General features: G+C 42.0%; 1 long non-coding RNA gene across 2 annotated transcripts in view; it reads right to left on the minus strand.

Moving 5' to 3' along the window:
* Window positions 1-9,583: 9,583 nt before the first annotated feature.
* LOC119716116 (uncharacterized) overlaps window positions 9,584-22,797 on the minus strand; it is a 55,767-nt gene continuing 42,553 nt past the window's right edge. For both annotated transcript variants that reach the window (XR_011806876.1, XR_005263834.2), the window contains one exon: window positions 9,584-11,951. This is a non-coding gene — a long non-coding RNA (uncharacterized lncRNA). The remainder of the gene's footprint in view (window positions 11,952-22,797) is intronic.

Below are 22,797 nucleotides of genomic sequence, written 5' to 3' on the forward strand. Positions count from 1 at the left end.
AAACAGTTACGAGCAATCTGGATAGCCCTCTGTTAGCTGTGATGAAAACATTCTCCAGCATCTCTGATAGTGCCTGCCACTGAAGAGCCTGAGAAACACTGAAGCTAGATGGAGAATGAGCCTGGCTTTCTAAAAATCATACACTGAAGACCTGATGCTGACTTGCAGCTGGGGTCAGTGCCGGTTCATCACCCCCAGCAGGGACTCTGGCTGACACCATGGTCCTTTTGGTGATTTCCACAGTTGTCATGTGGGCAGCAGTGCCTCCAAGCCTCTCTCTGTGCTATCTTAGGACATACCAGGTGCTCAGCCTCCCTCCACCACCCCACACCTCTCTCAAAGAGCTGGTGGAAGACTCTGATGTGACTAGCCCAAAGCTCTCTACTGGGATGTGATTTTCTTGGCGGTGATTGCCACATTCAGTAGGGGGAATGATATAACACGTTATATGCCTGGTCTTTGGTGAACTTGAGCACACAAAAACACACATACTCAGCACACTCAAGCTTCTAAAAGTCCTGGTTTGCTCACAGACCTCTTCTGATGATGTAAAAATTGTCCTTTCTTTCCATCTCAAACATAATATGAACATACATGCACACACACACAAATAGAAATTTTTAGTTAAGCTCATGGTTATGACTTTTTTATTATTATTTTAGTTGCTAGTGAGCTATAGCGAGTCCGAAGATTCCCAAAGCAAAGCAGCTTTATTGCCAATTTTGAAAATACCCCTGTCCATCATTATCAAATATCCTGAATAACCGTGTTCAGCAGCATTCGGCCAGTACTTAGATTATGAGTCACTGGGTAATTTAGCTCTGTAAGGGAGATTGTAAGCCTGCCTCCAACCCCCTCCCACCCCCCTTTTCTAGAGAGGAGATGCCAGTGGGGGACCTTCATTAATATTCACTGCAATGTACATCTGTTTGCCCCCTCAGCCACTGCATGAAAATACACAGGGAGAGGGGGAGGGCAGAGGGCTTCAAAACCTTTGCGGCTAAGGCAGAGTCCCAGTGATGCACCCCGAGCTGTTTCTGCCAGCCTGGCAGGGAGGGCAAACATTTGCCATCTCTGTGAGCCAGTCTTTGTGGCTTTACAAATTAAAAAGGCACTGGTTCTTCCTGAAGAGTAGTAAGAATGCTGAAGGTGATAATTCTCTTCAACAGCTCAGTGTTAGGGCTGGGTCCTGGGTGAGGATGCGAGTGACCCACTTAAGGATTTTGTTGCTGTTGTTCAGAAAACCTCATAGTCTACCTTCTGTCCCATTGAGACTTGGCTACGACAGAGTCATACTTCATATTCATCTATAGGAACATCTGGCCCATGTCTAACATTTAATTTCCACACCATTAGAGTCAAACAATACGTGTACATCAGTAGATAATGTAATGCATTATCACGCAAGGCAGAGAGCAGCAATTTATTAGCCTAATTTAAAATAGCCTTCAGCAAAAAATAGTGCATCTTAATTCATGGATCTGAAAGGAATGACATATTTTCCTGTAAAATGCAAAGGTATGAACAGAGACATGCTTTTCCACAGTGGTGCATATATTATTTCTTTTTCTTGTAAATCTTTTAAAAGATGAAATATCAGTTCTCTCCACACAGACACACACGCACACACAAAAGAAACTAAAAAGGAAAAGTTCAAACCCAAGGTACATCCATAATAACACAAAAGGAGAGATCTTACCAAGGGGACGAAAGAGAAAAAGCTGACCCAGAACACAAGCAAAAGCGACCTTTCCTTTGCAGCGAAGTTGTGATCTGAATGTGAAGATCACTCAGACTTGCCATGCTTGTACTTGAACAAATCCAGGCTCTGCAACTGCAAATCAAGCATTTCCTCATTTTTTTTTTTTTATTTTTTTTTTTTAATCTACTTTTAAAATCTATCTTTTCCGTTAAAGGACATTTTGTATATAGGACAAAAAATATCAAAACAAGTTAGAAGCCTTTGCCACCCTGGTAAAATGAGTCACTTTTCAAAAGAAAATGATCTGCCTTTGATTAAAAGACCGTAACTTCCTCCCAGGAGGAAATTAACTTCCCAAATGGCAGAGCAACACCAGGCTCATGTGCCACCCAGAGTTCAATTCAGTTCTCTGAACCAGGGTGACTTTGCACAATTTTGGTTAATTAATACACCATGGACTCTGGCCATACTGCTCAGCTCCTATCTCTACTGTACCCAAAGTTAGCAGCTGTCTGAAGCTGAGATTTCTATTTGACATCATTTCTCTCTACCCTCTTTTTGTTTGACATCAAAATGAACAAAATACCTCGTTGGGAGCCTGGGAGTAACATTTACCCTAATACATACTGACTGTTTTTTCCCACTGTGGAACCACAACCATGCTGGGAGAGCTGAAGGGTGCCCAGCAGGGCCTGGGACACTGCCTGGGCTGAGGGGGTGGAAGGGTGCCTACTCCCTCACCAGCACTTCAGAAGGCAGCATTGTGGGCAGCTCAAGCCTGCCGGCATGTGTAAAGTGTTTTGTGAACATCTTGGGAGATTTAGGCAGGAGATCCACAGTTCTGGCTCTGATCACTTTGAGGCCCGTCAAAACTAAAACTGCAAAATTTGAAGCAGAACTTTTAAATGACCAGGAAACCTTTAAGGTAAAAAAAAATCCCACGTGTATCTCCAAAATCTGTGTCAATGCCACCCTCATATTGCAGCACCTGCATGGGGATTCCCAAGATCTCAATTATGGATTATGCCATGTGAGATAACACATAAATGAAATTCCCAAGCTAATGAATCCTTAAGGTTAGTTATTCTTTCAGCATCAAAGCTAGCTTACCTCTCATTCATCACAGGGAGGTGGGAGCTGAAAATGGAGATACAACCAGTACAAAGCATCCCATAGCAAAGCAGTGACAGGGTAGGCTCACCAGCAGTGGCATGGGAAGTTTGGGTGCTGAAGCTCAAAAATTCATGTTTTTGACCACATTGTACAAATCGTATTTCAACCAGGGAGATAACACCCTACTCAGAGGAAGACCAGGAATCTTGTGCTTATAAAAATACTCTGCTACTGACTTAAAATGTGAAGACCAGCAAGAAGGGGCAAGTTCCAAGATCCTGCTCTGCAGTCAAAGAGCCCCCTGCTCTTCTGAAAAGATCAGGACTATATAAGCAGAAAATCTTGGAGATTTAGAGGGGGGTCACACTTAACACAAGTTACGAGAAAATCAATAAATCCTACATCAATCAACCAATAGTCAGCTCATCCAACCTGGCTGGTGTGCTAGAAGGATTCATTTTGATGGTCCGTTAATTAGCTCCAACACAGCGCCATTGCTTGGGACAGGTGGCACAGGAGGGGCAGTTTTTGTTAGTGAAAGAAATGAAGGAACAGTAGCAAACGATTTTGGATAGCCCTCTCAGCTGCAAAAGAAGGGGAATCTTCTGTCTACCTGACACTGTGGTACCTAAAGTGGCCTGGAATAAGTCTGGTATATCTTACCTGACCTTCTGTTTATCATCCTTTTCTTAAGAGGCAGCTGGACATATTCTCCTGGCACAGTTATTATCCTTGCAAGGATGTAGCTTATGCTCGGGTACCTGCATCTATCTAGGAAGGAAATAAGACAAAGAAAAGGTGCTTGCATTAATGCTGCCTCAGGGCACCAGCAAGTTACGGGTTGGTGGGTTTTACAAGACTACTTACTATGCTATTCAATTAAAAAAAAAGAGCAGTTACCATAGCAACACCCACATCTAATGGCTCTTATGCTACCTCTGAGATACAAAGCACCTTCTTACGGAGATACATTGACCAATACAGCATGTCGTGGGAAGTTTTATGCTTCTAGCAATGGTTTAAGGGGGAGAATGTGTGTTCCAATAACCAGACATATTTATATCCCCAGGTTGTAATATTAATTTGTAACAAATTATTTTGGTTGCTTGATATCTCTTTTCTTCTCATTACCATTTCCTTTCTAATAGTGCCTTCATTTTTTTCTCCACCCCAACTCCCTTCCCCCCACACCCCCCCCAACCCCAGATGGATGATATTTGATTAAGTACAGGATGAGATTTGCATATGGGAGCTCAGGGATAAGTCCAGCAGTTAGGTGGGTCATATCTGTCTGTAGATCTCGTATCTGGAAAATGCTACCACTTTATCACAGTTGAGCAGTCATGGCCAAGTGGAAGCCAGGGGCTAGTAGGTGTTTGTGGAAAGCATTCTGACATTATCAGTGGTAAAGGATGGGTTTTCATTCCTGAAAAGAGACGGAAAACAACATTTTTTAATTTGTGTTGCCCTGGAGAGAACACTAGGAAGGGTGGGGGGAGTGACTCTTCCAGGAGTGGAAGAAGGGGGTATAGAAGTCAGGTCTTGTCCATTCCTGGCTGAGGGGAAGAGAAGTTATGTGACCCTTTGAACACCACAAGGGCCAAGCTATCATCCCCACAAGCACACCAGAACCAGTCACTATCAGAAAGATGAGGGGGTGGAGGAAGAGTAAAGGGATAGATAGGCTTCAGAATGTCCTCTTTACCCCGTGGCCCTCTGTACAGACATTTAAATTCTTATCAACAATCCCAGATGGTGCATGCACTATTGTTGGGAGAGCAAGACATATTGTTTGGAGAGCAAGACACTGCAAGATAGTGTCCCCTGTTGCCACTCATTTCTTTAAATACTTCCCTACCAAGTGACATGATCCTGGACCATTGCCATTTGGCCAGGTAGGACTGGTTCCTGCCCTTTCTTCTGCCCTTATGGATCCTGGGGGGCTGAGGGGCAATTTGGGAGCCACAGAGCTTCTTATTCTTCCTTGGACAAAGACCATGGCTTGGGTTCTCTGGGTCTAGCAACTTGTCTGTCTATCATGTTTCTGAGAAGTAGCACAAGACTTGACCTTAATTTTCCAGAAGCAAATAAAGAAAGCAAATCCTCAATAACCTCTGATTTGCAGTCTTCTAATTATCTAAATAGCCCAGCAGGAGACAAACTGCATGTTGTTTGTCCCTCTGACACCAGATATTCTTTGTAAATCTAAGAAACTTTCAAGAAAAAACAAAACAAAACAAACAAAAAACAAACCTGAATGAGTTAAAGAAAGAGATAGATACAGATTAATCACAGTAATTACTATTTAGATATAGATTATCTTCATAAGCACAGCATACCAGTATTTGTTACTGTGGCATCACTGAAAAATCTGTCCCATTCAACGTGCAAGGCTGAATATCAGTTCCATGTTATTTTTCCATGAACACAGTGCTCTATGTATTATTCGCAATGCTCCTAATTTTTAATTACCCCAAATTAAAACAACGGGATGATATATGATGAGTGAAACCAAGCGTATGTTAAAAATGTCTAAACAGTTTTACCTGGGAAAATGAACAGAAACATAAATTGCTTGTATTGCATATTTAAAAATTCAATAGCAAGCTAAAATTACCATTTGCATTAATGTATTCTGAAATATGAATTATTAAGTGATTCACATTGGCGCAACAAAAGCCAGTTTGGAGAACCTAGCTTTAGCCTGAAGCATTCCTCAGCAGCCTTATCTTCCCATTCTTCTCTAAATAGTGCTAAATATATAAAGAAGATTCTTCTAATTGGAAAAATGTATACACAACACTTGTATTAAAAAAAAAAATAAAAAAAAACACATTTCCAAGAGACTTAAAAAAAATCACTCAGACAAAAGAAATTCAAATATTCAATGCTATTCATGTCTCTCTTCCTCTTTCCTTTTTTAACCCCCTTTGTACTTTTCACTCCTGTATTTTTTTTTTCTTTGCTTTAATCCCAGCCATCATTTTGGTTCTTTTCTTTCTTTTTTTTTTTTTCTTTTTTTTTTTTTATCCTTTCCTTCTTCAAATACAATTTCATTGTGTAGAGGCCAAGGCATTGACCCGCCACAGGAAGCAATGGTGAGCACCTGCGCACGCGGTGCCTGGGAGCAGCAATGGGCACAGAGGCTGGACCTGGAGGCACACCATGTGGTCTGACCAAGGAGGCTTCTCCACCTGTGGGGCAGGAAGGCTGCCTCTCAGTCCTACAAAAGGGCAGGGGGGCAGGAGGCAGCGGGTGTGGTGTGGAGGGTGGATGCTGGAAATAGAAATGTTATTTAGGGCTTTATCCAGCAAGATCTTAGTTCAGAGAGTCATGCTGCCTCCTCTTCACTGTGTAAGAAAGGAGAAACCTTTCAGCAAGGTTTTCTTGGACTGTGGCTTGGAATTTGTAACTCAGGATCCTTTTTTTTTTTTTTTTTCTTCTTCTTTGCCCTTTGTTTTAGGCTGCGGAAATGAGATCCTGATGGATAACAAGACAGACAAGTGCTAGTTAAAAAAGGACAGCCAGATGATGGAAAAGCAGCCCAAAATCACTCTTGGACTCCTGTCCTTCTTCTGATGTGCTCAAGGTCAAGCAATGAGTTAGCGGAAGAGCCAAAGTTAGAAGCCTGTATTCCCAGCACCCTGCTTTCATGGTACAGGCTTGATTTCCCAGAGCATGTCCTTAGCTCCAGTTAACTTCACTGAGAGGACAGTTGCAAAATAGCTTTGACAAATTGGGGTTGAGGTGCTGCTGATTCTCAAAACAGTTTATCAGCCATAAACGCTGGGTCTGTGATGTGTGCTGTGCAGCCCAAGTTTTCAGGCTTTATCCTGCACTCAGATACAAAGCACAGCTTTTTTTCTGAAATTGCATTTCTTTTCATGCCATGTGATTACAGATATATTCTGACTTGCTATTTCCATTTCTCTTATGTATTAGTAAAAAGGAAAAAATGGTTGGGAAGAAAAAAATCACTGTAGCTTTATTTCTATAAAAATTCATTTCATATGCGAAGTGTTACACTGCTCTGGGAAAAGTGACACCAAAGGACTTACGTGTAATTATGTCTATGTGTTATGAATATACAAATACACACAAAGAGCCTGGTGAGCTAATGGTAATAAAGAGACAAAAAGTGGACGTGACATTTACCCAGTGCAATAAACACAGGTCAAAACTAAGTTGCCACGGGATTATTAGGAGCACATTTACAAAAGGAATCGCTTTACATGGCCAACAGTCTCGCTAGCCCAGTATCTTGTCACCACACAAGCACTCTTAGGAACCCTGGTTCCCAGAAATATTTTAATCCTAGTACCCTTTCACTAAAAATAGGTCTAAAACCCAAAATTGAAGAGGTTTTTTTTTTTTTTTTTGTCAGATTTATTAACCTGGCTGGAACTTTTTGTTATCTGGCCAAGTATCAAGTCCTTAAAAAAGTATCTACTATGTTCTGGGCTCCTGACATCTCCTGGAGCAGTGAATATCTTAGTTACCTGAATACATGCATATAAAATCATCTTTTTTTCATTAGCTTTGAATTTTCCACTTTCCTATGTCTTTGAATTTCCCCATGTTCTGGTAATGGAGACTCATCATGTTCACTAGAAAAGGATCAGTGAAGGCAAGAGCTGCAGAACAGATACCTGCTCTTACAAAGGTGCCATGTTTCTGTACAGGAGACACCACCCCAAAAAGCAGCTCTCATGCTTGCCCCTGCTTTGTACATGTCCTGTGTTGATAGACCCCAGTAGGCTGAACATCACTCAAAGTGTGTGGGTATCAAAGTATGCAGAGATACTGCTCCACATGAACTTCCAGGTGGCCAGAGAATGCCAACTGCAAGGAGTGCATCTACTCTGGCTCCACTTCCCACACTCACATCAGAAATCTGGCTTACACTTGGCTGCTTTGCATGAGATGTGGTCCCTCATATGAAATAAACATGGTCAGAGTGGCCTGGCTCCACCCACCCCCAAAGATGTATTTCCATGTAAATGCAATGGGTGCTTCCAGTCACTGGTGTTCTAGAGCTACTAGACCTTCCCGTTTCTTCTCACGGGACTAGAACTGAGGTCAACAGTTCCCCCAAGTGTTATGGGCATCTTTGCCCATCACAAACAATGGCTAGGGAAAAGGGTACCTCACCAGGAAACCCCCAAGGGCTGACCACCCCGCTTCACGTCCCTTTTTTTTGGCAAGATTTCCATGCTTATGCTGGCCCAGCAAGCCCAGATTGGGAAGAGGCCCTTTTGGGCACCCCATAGCTGGGTCCCAGCACCTCTTCACTTGCATCTATCTGCTCAGCCATGTGTCAGATGAACTGGGGCAGTGACTGCTGCTCGGGCCCCTTCTTGGAGACAGCTTGCTCCCACCTGCCGAGCTCAGCCGGGCACTGGTGAGTCAGGGGCCATGCCTGCCCATTTCTCCACATTGTTTCACGTTCAGTTAAAAACAAAGCTGTCAGTAATTAACAAAACATGAGAAATTTGAGAAACCAGATTTGCCAAGATGCTATTTTAGCAAATGAAAATGGTGCCACTGCCGAAGTCATCACTTCTCTTCTCCCCCTCTCCCCCCACCCCACCCCCCCGGAATCAGTGGTGTGCTGTGAAATTGAAAAACAGTGTGCAGGAAGAAAGTGAGGTTCAAAGAGAGCTGTGGTTTTCAGTTTGTTATACTCCCAATGCAAGACATGCCATAAACAAATTAATGACACTGTCTAAAAAAAATCTTGTTTCTCTGATTTTTTTTTCTTGCTGTCTGGGCAATAATAAGCAAGCTGGTCTTAATAAAACAAAGCAACCACCTACCAAAAAGTTTTGTGAAGAAATTATCATCCTCTTCCTTTAAACAGAAGGAAATCCAGGCTGGCGGAGTTGTAGTAATTCATGAAATGTAGTTTGCAAGCCAGGAATGAAATCAAGTACACAGCTCAAAGGGCCCGGTCTAGCACATTAACTGCTGGAGTGCGATGTAGTCCTTTCCAGTGGATGAGACTGGCTGCAGGATGGACTCCTGACATTGGACATTATTACAGGCCTGAGTCTGCATGACATGCATGTAGTGTTTTAAGATGTGCATAATTCTTGTATCTCACAAACAGTAAGTGGAACTGTCACCACAGTTGCTTAGAATTAGAGAAAAAACAATGAACACTATACTCTATAAAAGCTTATTGTCTAGACTTGTATACATTTGCAGAAGGTACATATTCCCTAGTCTTTAGGCTTTACTTTGAGTTCAACAGCGCTACCAAATGACCTTGCTATTTCTTAGAATTTAGGCAGAAGTCAGGTACTGCCCAGAATGAGATTCCCTAGGAGTTTTGTTACAGGAAGAGAGCTGTAAGAGGTCAGACATTAAACAGGGTGGAAAAAGCAATATTAAAAGCCTGTTGGATTCATTAGAAATTTTCAGTCTGACTTCTGTGGTCACTGGATGGAGCTGTGAAAGAACATTTTGATTTCACATTTCAGTATTCAAACTTTAGGATCTCAAAGTTACGCTATTTACACTGCTCAGATTTGATAGTACTAAGGTTATCTACTATTCTTCTTATACTTTATTCTACCCAGTCTAATAGGAGACAACTTCTTTTTAAAGCCATATACTAAACCTTGATGAATTAACTTAATGTTGAGATACTAATGTTAAACTTTCTGAAGTAATAGATTAGCACATTTTTGTTGATTCATGGTAACATTTTCTATAGTGCTTGAGCATTTGAAGAGTTCAAACAAATTAAAATGAATTTAAGGCCCTTTGAAAAAAGGGGACATTTTCAAAGGTGTCCAATTCAGATACTCTTTTCCAATTAGAAATGAAAGAGAACCGAGTGTCAAGTTTCTGGAAGTAGTTTTGAAAATCTCACCTTTAATTCTTTTTATGGGCAGTACTTCAATATTTTTCCACCCCGATACATTTATGCAAGAACTGTCACTCCATCTTGCTCTTTTAATAGTTACTTCCACCATACATAGGAAAACTGCAACACTCGCATAACTCCTCCACTGAAATATATGCTGCAACATCACACTTCTCAACATATGAGACAACCTGCATCAGGGACCTGACAGAATTTTCTGAGGTGCTTTAGCTTCTCTCCAGTTCCTCTCCCTCCTCTTGGTGGTTGTTTCTTATCACAGACGGCCCCTTGAAATTAAAACAGTCTGCCACTGGCTCTGAGTATGTATATGGACACAAAGTTGACCTGTTTTTCTTGGTAGTGACCCATCTAGGCTGAGAACTTTGCTGAGGACTTTTATTCCATCGCGCTCCTTCAAGAGGGCTGTTGACACTCCATGTATCTGATGCACTGTTAACATGGGCATTGTCTTTCATGATTACTCTGACTTCGTCCTAGAGGCATTTCCGTAATTATTTTATGCTAAGTAGAACAGCTTCTTCAGGTGTCAATGAAACTTCTTTGTACCACTTCTAACAGTGCACATAGAAGCATTAGTTTTCCTTCTAGCGTCCCTTCAGAATTGGGTCTTTCATGTCTGAAGTTACTGGGTACATAAACACGTCAAGTGCAAGTTAGGTATGCTCTGGGAGTGTCTGTTAGGTTGGGCATGCCAGGGGAAACCCAGAGCTTGAGAAACCCTCCAGACCTTCAATGTGAGTTACATCTCTGAGCAGCTCAACAGTTACACAGCTAAAATAGTTGTGCAGGTCAGCACAAAGGGAAAGGTGTCCGCTGGAGGGCTTTGGGTTACACCACAGTTAGTGGGCAATTGGTGTTATCGGAAGAAGGTCTATGTTGTTCAGATACCGAAGTCAGACAGCGCTCAGAGATTCTGTTCAGGTTGCTGATTATCCACACTAAGATAATTGCTTTTCCTAGCCCAACCCTAGGTGTTTGTCATGACTGGTAGATAGCCAATCTCTGTCACATCTCCGGGCTTAAATTCCAACATAGCAAAGGCAAAACAAGCTTGTTCAGGTTCAACATTTTTGATAGGTTTATTTTTATACCTAGAACATTTTGGCCGCTTGGGGAGTGACAGCAATACTGACAGAACTGAACTGGAAGGGAAGATGGAGGCAAATGACAATGAGAAAGTTAACTGATGAACAGCTGAGAACAGGCTGAATTTAGTAATCTATTAGTCCATATCAGCTGCAGCCAAAACTGCTATTTTACATCTGATTACAACCTTTGTCTTTTAAAGAGCTCTGAGTCCCTTGCTGGATCTTAGCAGTTTCAAGAAATTATCTGCTATCTGCATATTCTTCATTGCTTAGGTTTACAAGTAAGATATTCCTCACTGCTCCTCCCTCAGACACTCTGGAGACATGAGACAGACGATTCTAGTCTGGATCCATTCCACTCCAATTATCCACAGTTTTTTTGTAATGCATTTTTAATTTAAATAAATCAGAAGGTTCCATTTAGCATGTTGCATTTGTCTTGGCATACACTTCACACATGCAGAAACTCTATATTAAAGTTTTCATACAGCCGTTAGCAAAAGAATCAGCCAAATGTATCCCTGGTGTAACTCTACTGACTTAAGTGAAGTTTCACCAGGGGTATCCCTGTTCTGCTGATCTGTCCCATTCATTCTCATTCCAAAACACAAAACCCAAGAAAATATGTTTGCATTTAGTTAATACAATATATTCCCTCTATGATACACATTTAATCCTCTGCACTTTTCTTCATTGTCTGCCATATTCCTTGTTCATTTAAAGGAGTCATTTTCACATTTATATATTGTTCTGGTTTTATATCACATGTTGTAACAACATAGATGTTGCAAGAAGAGGCAGTGGGAAGTCAGGAGATGTTAAACTTTAAGTTGCCATTTGCCCCATGCACACAAGTAGGCAACCTTGAGTTGAGTCAGTTGGCACCAGCAAACATAAGAACAGCTGGGGTCCCTTGGGTGACGAATTACAAGTGCCAGTCTTCAAGAATCAGTTCTTGGTTCTGTTTTGATATAAGGGTTGGAGCAGCAGCATCAAAGAGATGAGAAGCAGCAGATCCAGTAAAAGCATCTTGGTCTAGTAGTAGATAGGTGGGCAGGACTTCACTTGGCTTATAACCTGGTGCATTGCATTGCCTGGGCGATCCTATCTGGACACTGTCATGGCTCCATGTTTGCTGGCACAGGTGTCCAGGTCCCTATGAACACCGGGTAAGCAGAGTACAGCTTGCTACAAGAGTCAGTTGAGGAAGAATTAGAGCAGAGTGACATCAGTCAAAGAGGTGAGACTTGAGTGAGCTCCCCATCAAATTATTTCTTGCCTCTCTGCTATCAAACACTTTTATCAATGTCACAGATGGAAACATAACTGCATTACAGACTAAGTCCACCCTGGCAAAAAGAGTCAATGGGAGTGATAAAATCACAAATCACCAGTCTGGAGCACTTGCGAAATTAGGCACAAGCAAATGACACGCCTGTGGATACAGACCTGTATATACCAACAGAGGATTCTTCACACTGAAGAGGAGCACAGGTTATTCGAACAGCCAGTGCTCAAAAGTGTTGTAAATGACAAAGTAGGTGGCTTCCTGGTGGCATAAACTCTCATGGTGGTGCTCCAGCCATTGCAATGCTCAGTTGTATTAACAAGAAATACTGTTTCTCCTGCCATCACTAGGTCTCCTATGTATTTGTTAGCAATGTGATACCTGTAGTACTGTGTCTATTCCTGCATATCAGAGCTCCGGAGAGCATTCAGAAAAGATCCATTTAGGGGAATGACCGTCCCAGGACACATGATTAGGGCACAGACCTGAAGGTGAGAGGGTCAGGTAGATCATGATCATCAAGGAGATGGTAAAAGACACATGCACCATCAAAACAGGCAGCATACGCCTCATGATGAGTGGGCTTTTCAGTTCAGAAAATACATAATATCATTCTGTGGTTGGAATTTAAAAACAAACTCGGAGTAAAACTGACATACAGATTTTTAACATTCAGGATAATTAACCAGTTGAATTATTTCCCAAGGGCTAACAGAGTATATATCATTGGAAAACTTTTCAAACAAGACAGATTTTTTTTTTTCCCAAACATATATGTTCTCTTTCAAGGAGGAATTAATTGAGGCCAGTACTGCAGTCTGCACAATACAGGAGATCATACTAAATATAACCCTTAAGGTCTGGCCATCTTTTATTGGGCATAGAGGCCCAAAAGCAGGATTGTAGATACATAAAAGTAGTCTTATTTACTGCTAACACAAGCAGCAGTGGGCCAGGACTAACATTAATAGGCTAAGCATTCATATGCTCAGTATCCGCAGGGCAGTCACCTTGTGAGTCTCTGCCGGCCAAGGTGCTGTCAATCAAGGAGAAACCTGTCAACCTCTGTTTCTCCTTAGAACAGGCTGATCCCCAGCCCTGCTGATGCACTGCCTTCCTCCTCTCTGCCTCTTCTCTTAGGGTTTTCAGATCTTGTCAAGTCAATGATGGTTTTCTGCTTTCTTTCCCTGCTGAATCTCTGATGCCTCTACTTCTCCACTACAAACTGTTACTAAGTGGTACTGACTCAACAAGCTCACCTCTGTGGTCCCTCTTTGTTTGTGCCTTCCTGCCTCGCATGGCATAGCAGCTTACAAAAAAATCGTTCAATTCCAGATTAAAGTGGGAGTGACAGCTACAGCTCATCTCCATGAAAACTGAACCCTGAGTCACATAAACAGTCCCAGTGGTACCTTTTCATTTTACAGTCAACAAACATAAAAGGTAGCTACTCCAAGACTTTTATTTGCAGACTGCATCACATATATCTTAACGAAAAGTGTCTGCCCAGCCTGCTTCTGCACAAAGTTTGCAAGCATACTCAGAGCTGCAGACAGAAGGAATGGTTCCCACCCTACCTTCATGGAACATGAGCCACAACTATGGAAAACTGGAAAGTCAGTAAGTAAAAACAAATTCTGCTGCTGTACCTTCAGTATTTACTAAAGGGTGTGTATGAGGCATGTGCTTTAGACCTCACAGAGGAAACTGATGTTAGCCAAATAGACAGTGCTAAGTACTGCTCTGCTCTTATGCTTCCTTTTGCTTATCTTTCATACTAACTTTACTCAGAAAACCCAAAGGCATAGTTGTGGTTGGGGGTAACACACAAGCCAAAGTTCAAACATCTACACAAATTACCCAATGTGTTAGAGTTGCTTACAAGCCATAACAAAAAGAGTGCATTCTTTCCCTGTTCTCTGTAAGTCAAAACTTAAACACAAACCAAAATCCATCAGCTTCAGTTTGTGTCTTTCAAGGGATATATAAAATTTTGGGTAAAATGTTGACAGAATTATAAACACTCTGCAAATATTGTACAAAATAGAAGTATTTTAACTTTGAGCTTCTCCAGAATGTAAAGCAAAGGATTTTCTAGTACTGACAAGAGGCATCCTACTCAGTCCTTAATGTCCTGCTTCATAAGCCTCTGTAGCATGCCATGGTCCTGCTAGTTACACAGAACCTGTGCCTGCACCCCACTCAAAACTGTTACTGCAAGCAGAGGAAAAAAAATCCTTCAGCATTAGTGGATGAAAAGTCAGCCCCAAACCGTTTTTGGTGTATAGGTAAGTAATGTTTGTTCTGGCTGTAGTATCTCTTTTAAATGTTATATGTTGGAGTGCCTGGAAACTTCACTAATGGCTGTGTGAGAAACTGTGACAGATGGATTACAAAGATAGATAATACTGGACGTTTTTATATATCTGTAACCTGATCAAAATATTTCATTTTTATTCTAATGGATAACTTCAAAGAGTGAAAAGACAAGGGGGGGGGGGGGGGAAGGGAAATACAACAAAAACAAAACATAAGCAGAGATGCAAAAAAGTCTGAGAAGACAATGAAATTAATTACACATGCACCCGCATCAGTTTGAAGTAACATTCAATTGAAATTTCAACAAGGATGATACTGGGGCTTGAGCACCAGTCACCACACCACCATGTACAGATGGCATGTAGAGTTAACAAGTGATTTTTTTTTTTTAATATATATATGGATAGATAGATAGATAGATTGATAGATAGATAGATAGATAGATAGATAGATAGATAGATAGATATGAAGCTCAAGGGAGATGAGATCAGATTCATCCCTCTTGTACTGCCTTGAGTTTGACTGCTCCAGTGGAACTGCCACACCTTCACACCTTCACAGCCTACATGGCTGCACCCTGCCATCCCCTCTCTAATGTGTTAGAGATTAACACATTCCCTGCAGGATTGCCCACACCTTGAGGAAGGTTAGGATATACCACCAAGGTCTCTCCAGACTCCAAAATCTCCCCGTGGAAACATTCTTCAGTGGGATGCCAATGCTTTCAATCTGGCTCTCAAGGGAGAGCCCATGTGATGCATTTGGCTAAAAATGAAAAGCACAAACCTGAATGCCACTTAATGTTTTTATACTTATGAGACAACTACCTCCACTTCTTTCAGTTTGTGAAGGAAAAGTAAATGCAACTTGTCTCTTCTTCTTCACCTCCTCACCCAAGGAGGTGTTGGTGAATCAGCACCAGCATGGTTCTCAGAATTGTGCAAATATTTTTTACTTCAGTTCCTTTTTCAAAGACTCAGAAAGATTACAGGGTAACTGTTCTCCAAGCAATTTGGTGCTTTTGCTTCTAACAGAAATGCTACAGGGCAGAACTGTGCAAACAATTTGTTAGTTTTGCTTTAAATTTAAGCACTTCCATTCTCAGAGAGACTGTTTCAGTCTGAACTTCGAGGCAAGGTTAGAGTTGTTTCTTATTTAAAAGTGTTCATCCATTCTCAGTCACAGTAATGGCTCTGAGCACAGCATTACTTAGGTGTACGCCTAGGGTGTATGTATATGTGCATGTATGCATCCTATTTTTGAGCTATTTTAACTTACACTTCATATTCTTGTGCTTTTTGATAAATAGAGTTTATGTCAGAATAATTGGCCCGAGGATTTTTCTTTCCAGTCCACTACATTTCTGAGGTACAGCTACATGGGAGATAATGGAAATGCCTCTAGAGTATCTGTCTGACAAGGGAAATAGCAAGAGTAAGGAGTGAACACGAAACAGGGACCTTGTCAAAGAGTGTGCACGTGAATCAGTCCAATCAGTGACTGTGGGTAACGTATCTGAACAAATTGAAGTTGACACAATGGTCAATTTGACTGGAGAAAGTATAATTTTGGATTAGGGTGAACACCTTTAATCTGTCAATTGTGGCAGTCTTAAACCTGTAATTGAAAGAGCACAGCACTGCTTTTCTCCAGATGTCAGTCAAACCCATTCACCCTCTTCTGATCACTGATCAGTTTGCAGTCTCTTCTGCATTCACTTATTAGACTCCTATTTATTTCCTCTTTTAGACGAAATACTTTGCTCCACTTTATGAAAATCTCAATCTAATAAGGAGAGCCTTTCAGAATAACACTTGGATTCACCTGATTTTCAAGCAGATGGTATTCAGGGCACAAGAAAGAACAAAACAGAGTATCACCATGTGTTTAATTTTAGCTCTCGCTCCCTCAATTCCCGTCTCAACCAACAAATGCTATCTTATTTTCAGTCTGCTTGTGTGCCTGAAAAGTGCCAGCCCAGCCACTCTGGAACTACAGCTGTGTCTCTCTAAAGCAATTCAGAATGGGGTAATTTCTGCCCAGGGAGTACCAATCCGAGAAGAGAGCTGAATTTCCAACTCAACTTATGTGTCCCTCCTGCCCCAGCCTGGGACAGGTAGGTGAATTGGTTTCCACAGAATTCTCACCCACTGACCTGTCTGTGAAATTACAGACCAAAGACACTGACTCATAGGATGCAAAGATCACTTAACAGCTTCAGAAGAAGACGTACTCCAACATTGTGCATTTGCAAGTTCTATGATTTATCAGGAGAAATGTTCATATGATGCTCACAATCTCCTAAGACTTTTACCTCAACATCAACTCTTTCAATATTCAGATTAAAGCAATGTGAAATGCAGAATGAAATTAGCCTGACCTTGCAATAAACAGATAATAGAATGACTTGCTGTGTGAGAGGCCCTCCAGTTCTATTAAGCACCTCAAGCAAATTCAAGATGAGTGTTTCCTTGTCTTTGCTCATGCTGTAGGCATGCCATACCCCATGCCAAAATCCTTCTTTGAATTCTGAACCTCAGATTCTCCACAGAAATTTGCATTTTAGCTCCTTAGCTCTTCAGTCTTCATGGGTGCAGATGTTTTAAAAGTTTGCTGGACCCTTTCTGTTGCAGGTCTAGAGGCAAAAGAAGAAAGAAACCTCTTATTCTTATGAACAATCTTGTCTTTGGGAGGCAGGCCACAAAGAATCACTGAAGAAAGAAGCAGATTCCCATTCCCTGGTAGGAGAAAATGCAGCAAAGGATTAAAGTGGCTAAGCAAACCCTTTCTTCAGCATGTGAGGTTGAAATAAACAGGCAAAGAAGCATCCCACCCTCCAGAGCTCCTCAAGAGTAAATCATCCAAACTATTAGTTATCCAACCTCTACTTTGTCATTATTGTCTGCCTGTCAGCTCCTTATAGGGTCTGTCTGTTCCATCACTCTTGTGTTATTATGGTTGCCATGCCCTCCTCTCAGCAGCTTCTATCAGTTATAATGAAACAGTTAGAAGAAAAAATATATTTGGGCTTCCAAATTACCAGGAATTAAAGGGATTAGAGGAACAACAACAACAAAGAATAAAAGGAAACCAAAAAGAGAGAGTGAGAGAATTTTGCAATCTGTAGATGATTTCTGCTTCTGGGATTGCATTCGTCATGAAGATTTATAGGTCAGTCCAGAGCTTAAATAGCAGATGTTTTCTCATTATTTATCTTCCTGGCTAAGGCACAAGATTCCTTTTTAAGGAAATCTGTGTAACACATGCAATGAAAATAGACCAGGTCCAAGGATCAGCCCTTCTAACTCATAAAGGCTGAGCTGAAACAGCCATCAAAAAGAAGTTTCATTTCACCCTATTACGAGAAGAAGAATCAAGCGTCCTAGTGTGCTTACTAGGGTCTGATTTTGAAAATTTCAAACAAAATAGAATTTTGCCTCTTATCTGACTGTCACTGTAAGTATGAAAATTTTGATAGTTTCCTATATGAACAGTCAACTGCCTCATGGGCTTCAGCTTCTACTCGCTACCCCAAGACCTGTGCTTCTGAGATTTAATCACAAAATATCATAGCAAGTCCTATAGCAAGTAGTGTTCTGAATAACATCACTGCTATACATGCTCTTTATAAAGCACAACCTTTTAGTACTACTCTGCAGCCACCCAGAAACACCTTTCAGAGATCCGCTCTTCTAACATTGCAGTCCTTTGTGCAAAAATCAGTGGTAATTTTCCTTTAAGTTATTTGTAAACTATTTGCATATGCTGTCTTCTGTCATTGAGGTGGGAGGGAAAAATCAAAACAAACAAGAAATCCCAACAGTTTGACTTCTGAACTTTCTTGTTGTGTTCCATATACCAGAAACATGTCTGATTCAGAAATACAAAAATATCCTTTGCTTCCTGGAAGATATTCCCCAAACACATGCCTCTGTAGTACAACCTTATAACTTCCACAGCTTTTACACATATTGTTGGGCTTCTCTTGTCTGTCATAATTGACCCAAATGAGGATGTCACATGTTTCCAAGCCTCCTAGGTATGGGTACATCCATGGAAGTTTTTTGAACTGTGGGACCACAGGATGCACTTGCTTGTGAATATCCCCTTTTCTGCCTCTCTTCCCTGTATGCAGACCTCTGCACTGCTACTGCTCCAGCCTTATAAGCACTGCTGAGACCACTCAGGCCTGAATAACCTATTCAAAAGCACACATCTCCAGGGTGATGGATTCACTTTCGAAGCAAAAGTAATTAGGAGAAAAAGGAACACAGATTTATGAATTGACCTCACTTTCAAAACACACAAAAGTTGCAGGTCTTCAAGTAAAGCACTAAAAGCCTTCAGAATTCCCTGCAGTGCCATCTCTTCTTGGGAGTCCAAGGGACCTCCTTGCCTCTACAGATGTTAAGGCAGGGAACGAAAGAAAACCTGTCCTTTTCCTGAGATCTCATTTTTTTACACTAGCTGCCCTCCTCCCCTGTGTCTTCAGGCAATTAAAGCCCAAACCTCACTGGAGATGAACATGAACTAGCTCCCTTGGACCTCTTTGCTAAATGTTATCCTCTTTAACTTTTTTTTCTTTTGCTCTGAGAAATACTTCTGCTGACTCCCACAGTAACTGTGATAGTGTGGTGCCATGTGAAATTTTAACTATAATCACCGCCGTACACAAATGTGTAAGCATCACTCCTGCAGATGTACTCAAGGCCACGTTTGGTTATTTGCTGCTGGTCCAGAGTTTCAGAGCACTGAAGCCACTGTACCTTCCCACTCCCTCAGCTAAATCACAGGCAACAGTAACTGCACAGGAAATACCAGGAACCTCTATTTCATTCCACAGGCAAAGAGTTGACCCTCATCTTCCTTGTGATTGTCTCCTGACAATCAGCATGAACAATAACAAGATGGTGAGAAGCCTTTGCCCTGCCAAGAAACAGGTGTTGTACATTATGGCTGCTACAATAGATGGTGGAGAAGACACTCTTGCTGCCTACTTCAAGACCTACAGTCTCTTCCATTGCCAACTAGCCTATGGACAATAGGATAACACCCCTTCAGACTATGTGACTGCTCACTACAGTTCTCATGACACTATCCTATGACTGCGGAGGTTTTGACACTGTTGAGGAAGCATCAAGGGCAGGGTTGCTCCCTGAGGGAAGGTAAGCTAAGGGCTGAGGGTAGCCCCACAACGGCAGCACTCTCACCAGCAAGGCACCATCTCATAGGGCCCAACCACAGTGGACAGAGCCGGGAGCTGGTAATAAGGTCAATAGCCCCAGACATGGCAAGTACTGATACAGGTCCAGGGCTCAGCAACCAGAAAACAAGCCACCTACAACACAACTTCAAGTTCCAGTCAGGAGGCAGCACCAGAGACAGCATTAGAGACAGATATACCTATAACATAGATCAGAGACTGAAGGTACAGGCCTTCAGATATTCAGCTTCACTTTGACTAGGTAACATGAATATGCTCAGGTTAGCTAAACAGCGTAACTGTCCCACTGCAGGTGTCCTCACCTGACCCTCCCTGGGGAAGTGTGGCAGTTCCTCTGCTCTTGGGCTTCTAATGCAGTGCAGGACCCTGCTCTAGGCAGACCGCACTTGTTTTAGTACTGTTAGTCTGAAAGTTTGTTAAGGCATTCTCAGAGCAAGTCTGCACCTCTGATTCTTGTCTTTAACCCCTTTTCCATGTATCTGCATGAATGGTCTGTAGTAGCAGAGCTCTCCAAGCTCTGTTCCACTATCTACATCTGTGAGGAGGTAAAGAAAATGCATTTAAAAACTGTAAAATCAGTGCTGTGTGCTAACTGCCTGTGTCCCTTAGAAAATATTTGCACCATGCATTATTGACATGAAAACTCTCTTGGTAATTTGTAAACTACTTTTAGCTCTTCAGGATTCCTTTCCTCTTTGGCTTCCCTAAAGAAATGTGCTGTACAGGCGAACAAGCCTGTTCAGCTGAGCTCCAGCTTCAGCACTTTTCTGTATTAAGCTGAAATGTTGTTTTCATTACCAATCTTTAATCCTTTAAAAAAAAAAAAAAAAAAGGAAAAAAAAAAAAAAAAGAAAGCCTGCAACTGAAACTGTTTCTCATAAAGTCCACATTGCATAAACAATTGCCCCAGGTCCTGGGAACAACAGCCAGTCCACACATGGACCGCACCACAAAAGCAACAGCTCATACTGGTCAGGCCAGGGCAGAACAAGGACATGCTCACTTTGAGGGACAGATGGTATCTATTTAGCTAAACATTCTTCCACTAAGGCTGTTTTAACCCAGGCCCAGATCATTTTTATCAGCTTCTTATCACATTTGGGAGCCCAGCATGCTTCTGATGGAGGCTGTGCAAGTACTTCCCAGAGAGTGCAAGACAGCATACCGGCATGAAGAGGAGGTGTGTGGATGTGGAGGGGAGGGGAATAAAAACAACCCCATGCCATGTTTGCTGATTTTGACAGGTTATTGGATGTATTTCCAGGTAGAATATAGATACAAGAAAGTAGGAAGCCTCTTTCATCCATACTCAGTCTTGCTATACATTTGTGGCCAGACTGTCAGCCTTTAACTCTCCCATGCCTGTACACTGTTTTTCAGGCTGACATGAAGAAGCTCTGCCAGTACTCTAAGCCGCTGGAAACCTCGTGGTATCTGTAGCATGGTACTAAGCTGAAACTATCCTGGCTCACATCTGACTGCAAAATTCAGTGTAGACATGCAACTTAGCCTGGCACTTGCTCCTAGGAATGTTTCCCTTCCGAGATACTTTGGTTGTGAGGACAAGGTGTTGCTCATCCTCACTATGTGTATTAGAGGGTGCCTTACCGCTAGACTACCAGGTGAGAGCTGTTATCTGAAACCTCCAGTGCAGCAAGGTGATACAGCTCTGTGTCAGTCCTCCTGAACTGTGAAAGCACCACATGTGAAACTATTAGTGTGACATCTGCACAGTGTAGCACACACCAAAGCACCTTGATGTAGAGAAGAACAGGACGGTGTTCAGAGAGAGCAGAGAGGAAAGTGTGGGACACCTATGAAAGGCAAAGAAATCTCTCTCTCTCTTTTTTTCTTTCTTCACTAGGGAACTGGCTCACACAGTACTACAATAACAAGCACTGGCAGGCTGCCCAGCATCACTGTACTCTGCTTGTAAGTGAACTATGAGGCTCAAGCAATCTTCTGGGAAAAGTTCACACCAAATGTATTGTATGTTATGTTTTCCCCTCGTCATACTTTTTTTTTTTTTTTTTCCCCAAACTAGTCTATTATATTCCTTTTCTGTTGCATTACAGATATTTTTTAAGATCCCCAGGAGCTGTCCTTTTGAAAACCAAGCACCGAGTAATCAAACAGATCTATTTTTTTAAGTAACAGATTTAAACTAGTAATCCTCCTATTGGAAACAGCCCTCAGAATAAAATTGGAGCACAACTTGTTGTTCAACAGTGGGGTTTTCTGTTTTGGGGACTTTTTTTTGGTTTTGTTTTTCTTAGAAACAAAACAAACAAACAACAACAAAAAAAACAAAAAACAAACAAAACCACAAAACAAACAAACAAAACAAACAAACAAACAAAACAAACAAACAAACAAAAAACAATAAAAAAACACCAAAACTAGAAATTGAGAGAGACCAGAGACAGGCATGCTATTAAAATTCTGTCTATACAATGTATGTCTTCCATGGAGTGGAAGCAAAAGATGAGCAGACTACAATAGCACAGCAATAAAAGGGAAAACTTTTAAAGAGTGTCCAAAGGAGGACTACAAAGATGGTGAGGGGTCTAGAGAACAAGATATATGAGGACTGGCTGAGGTCCCTTGGTTTGCTCAGCCCCGAGCAGAGCAGGCTGAGGGGAGGCCTCATGGTGGCTTGCAGCTCCCTCACGAGGGGAGCGGAGGGGCAGGCGCTGAGCTCTGCTCTCTGGGGACAGCGACAGGACCTGAGGGAATGGCATGGAGCTGGGACAGGGGAGGGTCAGGCTGGGGGTCAGGGAAAGGGTCTGCACCCAGAGGGTGGTTGGGCACTGGGACAGGTTCCCCAGGGAAGTAGTCACAGCACTGAGCCTCCTGGAGTTGAAGAAGACTTTGGACAATGCTCTCAGACACCTGGCTGGTCCTGTGTGGAGCCAGGATTTGGACTCAGTGATCCTTGTGGGTCCCTTCCAACTCAGGATATTCTGTGATTCCAAAGAGAATGTTCTGTGCTTGATCTGGACCTTTCAAAACAAGTCTGACCCGTATTTTACATGACAGTCCTGGTCACCTCACAGATGCTTACTGCAACATGCAGTGTAAACTTAATGTACAAATAGAGGTTTTACCAGAAGCACATGAATTTGTGGTGCTTGAAGAGTGAAGGGAAGAGTCACTTGTTCTGTGCTGCAG

This window comes from Anas platyrhynchos, chromosome 2, assembly GCF_047663525.1.
Source record: "Anas platyrhynchos isolate ZD024472 breed Pekin duck chromosome 2, IASCAAS_PekinDuck_T2T, whole genome shotgun sequence".
In the NCBI taxonomy this organism is placed as follows: domain Eukaryota; kingdom Metazoa; phylum Chordata; class Aves; order Anseriformes; family Anatidae; genus Anas; species Anas platyrhynchos.